Source organism: Motacilla alba, chromosome 4, assembly GCF_015832195.1.
Source record: "Motacilla alba alba isolate MOTALB_02 chromosome 4, Motacilla_alba_V1.0_pri, whole genome shotgun sequence".
Classification (NCBI taxonomy): Eukaryota; Metazoa; Chordata; class Aves; order Passeriformes; family Motacillidae; genus Motacilla; species Motacilla alba.
The window spans coordinates 26788294-26798815 of NC_052019.1; positions in this window are offsets into that span (position 1 = coordinate 26788294).

The window sequence follows — 10522 nt, forward strand, 5'->3', positions numbered from 1 at the left end:
CTTAAAGCAATAGGAGGAACACACAGTGTCCATCAGCTCCAGATGTTTGGTTTGGAAGAACTTTGAACCTGTTGTGATAACTGTAGTTTTTTACAGGATGAGACTTTCTATCCCTGATAGTGCTGAAGAGCACTCTGCCTTTTGCCTCAAAAAATGTACCTATTGTGGAGAGAGAGGGAGGGATATAAAACAAAATATGATTTAAAATGAGGCAAGAAGTGATACCTTAGATACCCTAGTATCACCTGAGATGATGTCTTTTTCTCTGCATTCATTCTTTTGTTGCTTTAGTGCTGTGCTGGTGCTAGATGGGGAGCTAAAAACACTGCCGAGCTGAGGGCCAGATTCATGTGCATTTGTGAGACTCAAAAAAATAGTTGGGACCAGCCTAATGTATGTACCAAGACCCCCAAAATGTAACCCCCAGAAAGCATGGGGGCTGGAGGTTAGCTCGAGTTTGCAAGCTATTCCCTGCAGCAATCTGATGTATCCGACTTTGCTGTATCCACCCTGCCATTAGCTCTGCTAGCAGAGGCCAGCAGGAGCATTGTCTGCTTCAGCATTTCTCCACAAAACTGATGCAAGCTTTGTAAGAAGGGGGATGTAATTTATTAGACCACCTGATAAATCTGAAAAAATGAGAAGAAACTCACATCAGGTACTCAAGCCCTTGAGGTAGGGCTTGGGTAGCTAAAACCTGAGTTGGGTTTTCCAGCTCTACTAATTGGCCTCATAAAAGGCTTCTTTTGCATGTTACTTCTGGGTGGCTGAGACAACAGCCCTTGTGTTGCCAGCAGAAGCATGTGCCAGCTGATACCCAAGACCAAGAAAAGCCATTTAAAGGCAGCTATAAGCTTTGAAATTGCAGCCACCTTGTCTAAGGTAAGCCAAGCACGTGTGGGTTCCCAGAGACAGCTCTGCAAAAAGTGGCTCCTGACAGCAAGCATGTATAGGTGTAATTGTATTTATACCAAATGCATTTGTGATCTTGTTGATTGAGTGCTTTTAAAGGTAGAGTTCTACTTTTTTTTATCTATTTGACATGCAAAATGATGGGTGCTTTGGTAGGCAAAAATGCTACTATATTGATGTGGGAATGATGTCAATGCTCGAAAGCTAATCCTCAATTTTACAAAAAATAGAGTCTACTCCAGTCATTTAACCTGGCATGATGTATGATACAAACCAGAGGGTTTTCCCAAATAAATTCCCATTTGAATCAGAGCCTGCCATCTAGAAAAAAAATACGCAGGCTTTTCTCATCTCTCTGAATCCTTGTGTAAATATCAGGTTTTGCAGCTGCTTACATATGAGACAAGTATTCTTAGTTCAACACTCTGGGCATGCACCAAACCAAGACTTATATTTTCACACTGTTTGCTCAGAGGAGCTCAGAAACCCTATCGTTTCTAGTCTGATGGGCTGGATGAGCAGGGAAGTGGGATTTCATCAGCATATTTTAGTTGTTTTTAGTGTAGTTCCTGGTGTCTGCCTGCAGCAGTCCTGGTTATGTGTGTGCAACACTGATGCTCTGTATATGAAGTGGGAGCCCCTTTGGCTAGAAGTTAGTGGAGGTCAACTGGCCTGAAGGAGAAAAGATGCCTGTAGGAAAAAAAAAATAGCATAACATTTCTATTCAGAAAAATATGCAGGTGAATTTAGTTAAATGTGTTTTCCCACTCTGTCACAAGACCTTCCCATGCTTCTTTGAGCTATGTCTCCCTGTTGTTGGCTCAGAGAGATTGCTCAGTGAAGAGCAGGAGAGACACCACTGCCATCCCTTCCTGGGCTGGGCCAGAGCTGCTTGCACTTGGTTTTTATGAATGCAAAAACAGGAATGTATAGAAGACCCTCCACAGCATTTCTGTGTACAGCGTAATGTAACAACACTGAGGCTTTGACACTGCCTTTGGTTGCAAGTACAGGGGACAGCTGTGGGCTGGTCAGGAGATGCTCTCTCTTGCCTACAAGGCTTGGCACAAGTAGTGAGACAGTGCTGGGGCATGACACAGTCTGTATTAAGACTACGCCATTTGATCAAAGGTGTATTTGACTTGGCCCTTTTCTCCTGTGCCTACCCTTTTCAGCTTCCCCCCGGGATGAGGGCTGGGAGCTCTGTTGCATCTCTGCTCACTTCAAACTTGGACAACACCAGCTGCTGCCAAGGGCCAGAATCGGAGAGGTCCAGTGCCACTTCGAGCTGCTCTGGAGAGCTGGCATTGCTAATGCATTTCCATGGCTCCTCCCTGGATCCTCGGCTGTTCCCCTGGCAGTGAGAAACCCTGAGAATTAAATACCGTGAAAAAGCGTTGTTGAAAATGCTCAAGAGAAACTGCATTTCAAGAGAAAATGCATTTGAAAATGTCAGCATACTGTAAAAGAAGATGAAAAAAATGGTGCGAATATATGTTGCTTTACTGTCAAAAACTGAGCAGCCCAAACCTGTCCTGAGCTGCCAAAAATTAAAAACTTGATTTTTTGGCTTGAATATTTTAGCATTCAGATTTTTTCCTGAAAATTCCATTTTTGCTGTGGACTAAAAAGCAAGCTATTGGGTTTTTTGGACCCGGTTGAAATCCACTTTTACCTCCTCCCTCCTGAGGTTCCAAATAAATGCTGGGAGAGGATAGAGGATAAAGAGCTGTGTCTGCTGTGTCTGTCTGTGAGCCAGTGGGAGCCTCGTTTTCCGAGGGGGTCCCCGACACAAGGGCTCAAACATGTGAGAAGAATGCAGTGGCACTTGAATGTGGGCACATGCCTGCCTGCTGGCTGCTCCCTGCCCCCGGGCACCACACCTTTATGTCTCAGGGGTAGTGGGAAAGAGGACTCTGAGCCCCACCACAGCCTTACAACTTCACACTGATCAGAGATACTGCTGGTGCTGCCAGCTGTGTGGATGGGGCTCATAAAAGGCATTGCCAACCTGCCAACATATTAATCCTGAAACCATCTCAGCCAGGGAGTTTTGCTGTGCCAGCACCAAATTTTGTCACAATACTGCTCAGGTTATCTTCTTCTCCCTCACCAGGGAGAGGGCAGGAGGCTTGTGAGAGTATTGAGTCAGTAGAAAAGAAGAATTTTCTCACACATCTGCGGAGCAGTGGTGATGGAGCTCATGGCAAACCTGCCTCCCTGTCTTCTCCTCTCTCTGATACTATAGATCTGATTCCAGCAGCCCTCTATCATGCTGTCCCCAGGCTCCTGATGAGGTCCCTCAGCCACACACATACTGCTGTCCCTACTGCTGAGACCTGTCTGACTCTGGTGGGGGAGGAACAGTAGCTCTTCCAGGAGACCTCTTCAATAACAGGATCTGCTGCTGGTGAGGAAGGTAGAAGGACCCCTGTAGAGTTGTAGATGGTGGGACAGGGAGCCATACCATGTAAGCACTAGACAGGATAAACATCATATTATGGCACATTTTAGAGTGCTAGCAGGGATTAAACCCTGTCACCTTGCCTACGACAAAGCACCTCTGCTCTCACTCCCACAGGAGCATTGGCCAAGACTCTGGTCAAGACCAGTAAGTCAAAAGTGTGACACTCTTGGATCATCAAAAGGGACAATTAAGGATTCAGCCTTAAGGTTATCACCAGAACATCTTCACGAAACCTTAAAAGAAGCTACTGCATTGAAGGAGGCTCCTTTAGGGCCCAGAGAATGTTGTGATTCTGGCTTGAAGTGTCTTACTTCTAGATGTGCTTACCGTCACTCGAGACATCCTCGCTGAGTTTTGTGCATTGACACCTCTCTTCTTGGGAGTAGTCTGAGAGCTTTTTTGGCACTGTCTAGAGAACAGAGGCATGGGTAACCTAAAACAAAGGGAGTAGGCCATTGTCTTATTTTACTCCAGCCAAACAGCTGCCAGAAGGTAATGGCAGTGATGGTTCCATTACTCCCCTACTGCTGTCGGCAGCCTGGGCTAGATTTGAACAGCTGACAACTGATCCTCCTGATCCATTCTTCATCTTACCTTGAGTTTTACAAAGTAGCCATGCAGCAGCTAAAATACTGTCAGATTGTTATTTTTATGTCATTATATTGTTGAACCTGACGTGATGTCATGAGATTGGATTGTCTATATACTTAACTGTACCTCCTCTCTCTTTGAATGGACAAGCACTCCAAATATTGGGAAAGTTTGCAAGTTCCTGATTTTTTAATGAATCTGGAAAAAAGAAGATATAAAAAAATAATTTAAAGATATAAACAATTTTAAAAATAGCAATAACTAAAGTAAATAAAAATCAATTATTATCTATATCACATGACCCACAGCCTAGGCTGAGATCAAATCTTTTTAGTACAGCAGGCACATCTCAAAGACATACAATTTTTGCTAACCATCTGAATTCTTCTGGCTTTAGTAGCTCTGTGATTGGAAGTGCTCAAAGTCTAGACACAAGTACTAATACTTCAGAACAAAAGTGAATATCCATTTATTACAGAAATTGTGCATCTTTCAAACTTTTCATTACATTGTCATGACTACATCAAAAACGGCTTGTTGAAATGCAGTTTTAGCTTATCAACCTTTGCATGTGATCTTATTTGTCAGTAATTCTGTATAATAAATTCTGCTAATTATGTGAATGTACAGCTATATATCTGCACAAAAGGGCCACAGTTTCTCATCAGAGAACATTTTGCATGAAAATGCAATTATTGTTTTGGATGGAGTAATGAAAGCAAAGGATGGTAATGAGAAGGTCCTGGGAGAGCTGGAGGAGCAGGGGCTACCTGGGCAATGGCTGTGCTTGCTTATGTCCTATCCCAATATAATGCCCCCACTTTAGGTTTCAGCAAGCTCAGCTCTTTTAGCAAAGAAATTGGCAGAAATGTTCCTTTGCAGGCAACAAGCAGGGAGTGGCAACTGATAAATACTTGTCTTTCCTGCTTCCCTCCCTCCCTTCTAATTCTGCAAACATACAATTATGGAAGTCACAAACTAACAACACTGTTGTCCTTTCCTGTCCTTCCTCTCCCTTAAGGCCACATCATTCCCATGAGATGTCTGTGGTCAGTACTTTGGAAAATCATTTTGACTCCTTCTTCCCTCCCTGCAGGTGCTGTGAGTCATTTGCCTGAGCCTTGCTCTGGAGGACACAAATACTTTGCTCAGTGCTCACTGAGGTACTTTGCTCCATGCTCACTGCAATACTTTGAATCACATATTGGCCTTGGGTTTAAAACCTACAGGTTTTGAAGGGTCGTACATGTGAGTAACTGTGCAGGAATTCAGTGGGATTGTACCTTTAAAAATATGTATTTTGATGCAAGATGTGCCAATTGGAGAAGAGACAGAGCAGAGAAACTGTAATATCAAAATGATAAATGGACAATATGCACCAGTGTCCCAATATCCTCTCCAGTTCCTCAATTCATGACTCTTCAGTAAATTAAGGCACATTTTCATCTCTGCTTCCAAAATATTATCAAAGGGTTATTAAAAAAGCCCTCATATGCTGTTTTATCCCTATTCATCTTCTAGTACAAGACTGGAAATATTCCTACTGGCATAGAAAGATTTTGACTCAAAGTCTGTCTTGATTACATAGTGGGCAATCTGCTTCTTTCTGGCTGACCTTATTAACCCTGATTGATGCCTAGGAGGCAAAATGATTATGGTGCACAAGAAAAAACCTGAAGCACTGCTGTACCAAATAACAGGAGTTATGATAAGCTGATCCTCCAAGGCAGGATTTAAAATCGAGTAAAAAAATGCTGGGTTCTTTCAGTTCCACTTGATGGATTTTCAGGTTTGTGCTTGTTTCACATGATGTTGTTTATCTTTAATGATGAGAGTTAGCAATGCACAAATGAAAGTGAAAAATCTGTGATTCCAGTAGGTGGGACTTCACCATCCATCGCAAAGACACGGCCAAGGAATCTGGTACAGCCCATCACCAGCTCCATTCTCCTGCCAGAAGTCCACAGGAGCTCACAGATTACAGGGCTTCTCCAGAAATTCTCTCTGTGGGAAAACCACCAGCATTCAGCTGATTAATTAGAGTTGTATACTCAGTTACATGGTTTGTCAGGGAAAAAAAGATCCCTTCTCTTGTCTTTTTCAGTTTACAAGTAACTTTTAAAAAATGAGAATCCCAGAATCTGTTGCTCAATGGTTCTAGAATTTGCCTGTTGAGCTTTAATAACTAGCAGCAATCTGAATAAAACTGAAAGAAAGTTCAGGAGCTATACTGAATAGGATATTCGAGCACTGCCTTCAGTCTCAGATATTCACACCCATGAAGCAGAACTGTAAGAAAGCCATGATTAATTTCTATTTATCTCTCCCATTTCCAAAAAGTCAGGTTTATACTCTGTCCTATGTGCAGTCATTAGCATGTAATAACATAGATAGCTATATTCCTTTATCAAACTGAGTTGTTCATCTGCTTTTCATCTTCTGCAGGTTGAGATGGCTGTGTGTACGCAGTCACAGGTGTACATGCACGCTCTGGTTTGGATCTGACACTTCCTCTTTCATCCCAAGCGAGGCAGTGATGAGTGTTTGGTATCTCTGAAGTCCATTTCCCTTAGCTGCTCCTTGTCATTTCCTAGCAGGATTTGTCTGTGTATGTGAAGGCACAGCTGGAGAGGGGTGATGTTTGTCCTTTTTTTTCCTACAGTTGCTCTGTGTGTGTTGAAGCTGTCAAGGAGGCTTCTTGGTTACAATGAGGAACAGCAGAGGACTGTGACCTTGGAGTCTTCTCAGGACACAAATCAGCTCCCTGATTTTAATTTGGTACTTCCTGGGGTTTTCGATGTATAATTATTTTCCCTTTTTGGTTCTTGGAAAATAAATTAATGAGAAATGGGAAACTGAGAAAAAAAGCTGAGTGTCTTGGGTTAATGAGAAAAGGCAGGAAAAGAGCAGAGAAAAGTCCACAGCTAGGGAAGGTGTTAGAGATTAAATGAACCAAAGTTAAACCTGGCTCAAAGTTTGCAGCAAAGGAGCAGCTGCAGATGAGGAAAGGCCAATATCAGAGGCAAAGGTGGTGTTTATACAGAGGCTGTGAAACCAAGGGCAGGTACTAATAGATTTCCTTCAATCCATATTACACCAACGCTCTCATTCAACAACAGCATTAAAAGGCACTGAAAGCTGAATTTAAAACGTCCTTTTCTAGACTGATTTCACAAAAAACTCACATTCCAGCTATGACTGGCAGTCAATTTACCAACAGAATGAGGGCTAGGTCCTCTAAGAAGAGCACCGTGTAAATCTCTACCTTTTTTTGTTAAAAGTGTGCTGTCAAAATGATACCTGCGTATTTCCTAAAATGAGCTAAATGTAGCTTGAGGATTACACCTGTCTTTGCCAATTTCTATCATTAAACAATTTCCTGTCTCCAGTTTTGTGCTTTATTTCCTGCTGATGTCTAAAGGATGCACACTGACAGCTGAAGAAAGCGACTGTTGTGAAACACTGGCACTGCCTGTGGGGCCGTGATCAGCAGCAAGACTGACTGGTGAGCCTGGGTGAGATGTTTTCTTTTGTTTTGATCAATCGTTTAGCGTGAGAAAAATGTGGCTTTGGCAGATCTGGCACTATTCACTAATTGGGCTGGATGTACAGATTGACTAAAGCACATGCTTATGGTTTGGGTGATCCAAGTTCAACTCCGCCATCTGCTTCAAGCCTCATCTTCCTGCAGCCCTTGCTGAGCCGGCTCTGGGCTGAGCAGAGCTGGCAGGTGCAGAGTCTCTCTCAATGAAGCTGTTACTCTTTGCATACAAAGATTAAATATTTATTAGTGCTGATGGTCCTCTGTGTCCCAGCTCCCAGCTGGGTGCCCCAATCACTGCACTGTAATGCTCCCTCTGGAGCAATTTGTGTTCACTGTAATGTGCAAAAAGAGACCACACCAAGGGGAGAGGTGGCTAAAGCCTTTCAGTGCTGTGGAACAGTTTGCAAGGACAAGGCAGTCTCCTGGGGAAAAGATGCAGTTAGGAATCCCCTTGTACAGAGGAAAGCAAGGCAAAATTGGGTTTTTCTTCACTCTGAACACGTGCCAAGCTTGAGGCTCTATGGAGTTCCCCTTTGGGTGTGGAAACTTCTCTCGTCTCTGAGCTGTGCAAAGGACCATGAAAAGTGCTCAAGCAGCCTGAGCCTGCAGGCAACATTTTAAATCCTTTGTACTAGCATCCTCACCTGGCAACTTTGGGGAAATTCAGCTAATCAGAAGAGCTGGAAACAAGTGGAGAGATGCTGGAGTAAAGGTCTGCAACATTCTGTAGAATAACTAAAACTAAGACTAGCTGCATTCTCTTTTGCCTTTTATCAATTCAGGTGAGATGCATTCAAGTATTTCTGAGGTCTAAAAATTGCCCCAGTCAACAACACAACTGCAGAACTGATTCTTTCCTTGAATAGTTCACAGGCTATAGTACGTAAATATAGTTCAGACACAAATACTTTTTTAGATGAAGAGTGTTCATCTAAAAAAAAAATATACTTTTTCCTCTCTTCTGAGAGTGCCAAGTAGCACCAGTTTGGAAGTAATTTCTGAAATGTGGACATCTGTCTTCTAGGATCTGTACTGAAAACACCATCCTTTTTCATATGGCTTACCAAACAAGTCATTCATTAGTAACTAGTTTTAATTTTAATGACTTTGGGTCTGATTATTGTGCCTGATTATTATTATCCTGAACTTTGTGCCACTGTCAGTGGGGTTTGCAGGAAGATACACTTGGGTGTAGAATTGAATCAGTTCCTCTTTCTGGTCAGATGAATTATTTTCATGTGATGTTTCACAGGTCTTCATTCATCTCCAGAGCACTTCTAATGCCTGAGAAAGAAAAAAAAGTTGAAGAAGAACAAATATGCCACACAATTACTCTAAAAGTAACAGTTAATCTCCTGTTTGAGATGTTAATTTATAGAAGGAAATATTTTGGAATATACCCCGAATCTTGTAATTAAGTGACTTGCTGTTTTCTTGAGGTGCTTAAGCAATCTTCTTAGCTCAGAAAGTATGTGTTCTACACCCAGGTCTTTTAGCAGTAGTTGAAAGGTATTTCACATCAGTCCACACGTAAGAAGAAGTATTTCATCAGTCTGAAGTAAGGTATAAACAACCTCAGGAAGTTTGGAATATGTTATTAAAACTGTTCTCTAGTATCCTTCTTACAGGGTGTTTTGGCATCTCATCCTTTAATGTAAACTTATTATGTAAGTCACTTGTTGGCTCACCTCTGGTCTGTCCCATGATCTCTCATGAGAAAATCATATTGTTGTAAGTGGGGTATGGAAAGAGAGAGTGCTGTGTGCTGCTATTCATTTATTGATTCATCTGAATTGCTTTCCCCCTCTTCTAAACCCCTTCTTGTATCAGCATTTCAATCTATCTGTGTCTCAGGCATTTCTTCTGACTTTCTTTGTCCCATGTTTTGGGCACATCTGCACTCAAAGATGTCTGGCTTGCCTTTGTTCACTTCCCTGAGCATGGTGTCAGGGATGTGCTGGCCCTCAGGCCCTGCTGCAGCCAGGGAAGAGGCCATGGCACCCAGTGCACACAAAAGCCAGCATTAGAATGTAAAGGACACGGAAGAGGAGCCCCTTTGCTCCCCTTGAGCTGAGGCTCCCCAGAAGATGGCTGTCTCTAAGGCCCATACACCATCCCATAGCAGGCATGCTGCCACATTCAGGCTTTGCAAAGAGAGGTGATGGGGTCCCTAAAACTCTGCAGAAACCAAGAGGTGTTTAAATCTCTTTAAAAAGGGAAATGGGGCACCCAGATATTTGTGTTTCCAGTTTCCAGTCAGTGCCTTTGCCTCTTACCTCATATTTGATGTATTAAACTAAAGGATGCCACAGACAGATCCTGTACCTAGAGGACTTTGAAGATCAACCAACATATCACTCTTTGAAAAAAACTTTGAGGCCCTGTAGCTGTGGATGCAACAAGAGCTGTTCATTAGTGTTAAGGAGGTATAACTATATGTGGTCACAGGAAAATACGAAACACGAATATGAAATATTTACAGCACTGAACAAGGAAAAGCATCAGGTAGTTGATTTTCTTTGACAGCTTCTCTTGAAATGAATAGGTCAATGTGTTCCTAGGATGACATCTGATACCTCAGAGTCTTCAAAAGTCTTCAGGGCTGTGGTCATCTGTCTCTTTAAAAGACCCTTGACCCATCCTTTTATCGGTCATGCTCCTCATGCTGAATAAAGTTCGTAAATCACCCTGCCAATCAAGTAGCAGACCTGAAAACAGCTGAGCAGTGGGGACTGCTGAGCACCGCCACCACCAAAGAAAAGTCAGCTCGAGCTTGTGGTGAGGTTATCTGAACTGCCCAGAAGCCCCAGAACCGGCCTGAACTCAGCCCCTCCAGGGCTTCCCGCACTGTCTGTCGGACCATCAGGAACCGCTGGCACCGCGCCACAGGTGCCGCGGCTCACAGGGCACCGGGGTGGCTGCACGAGGAAGAGCATGAAGACAGGGGTGAAGCAAACCTGCAGAAATATTCCTGCACTTTCTAAGGCATTACCAAAATTTGACTCCAT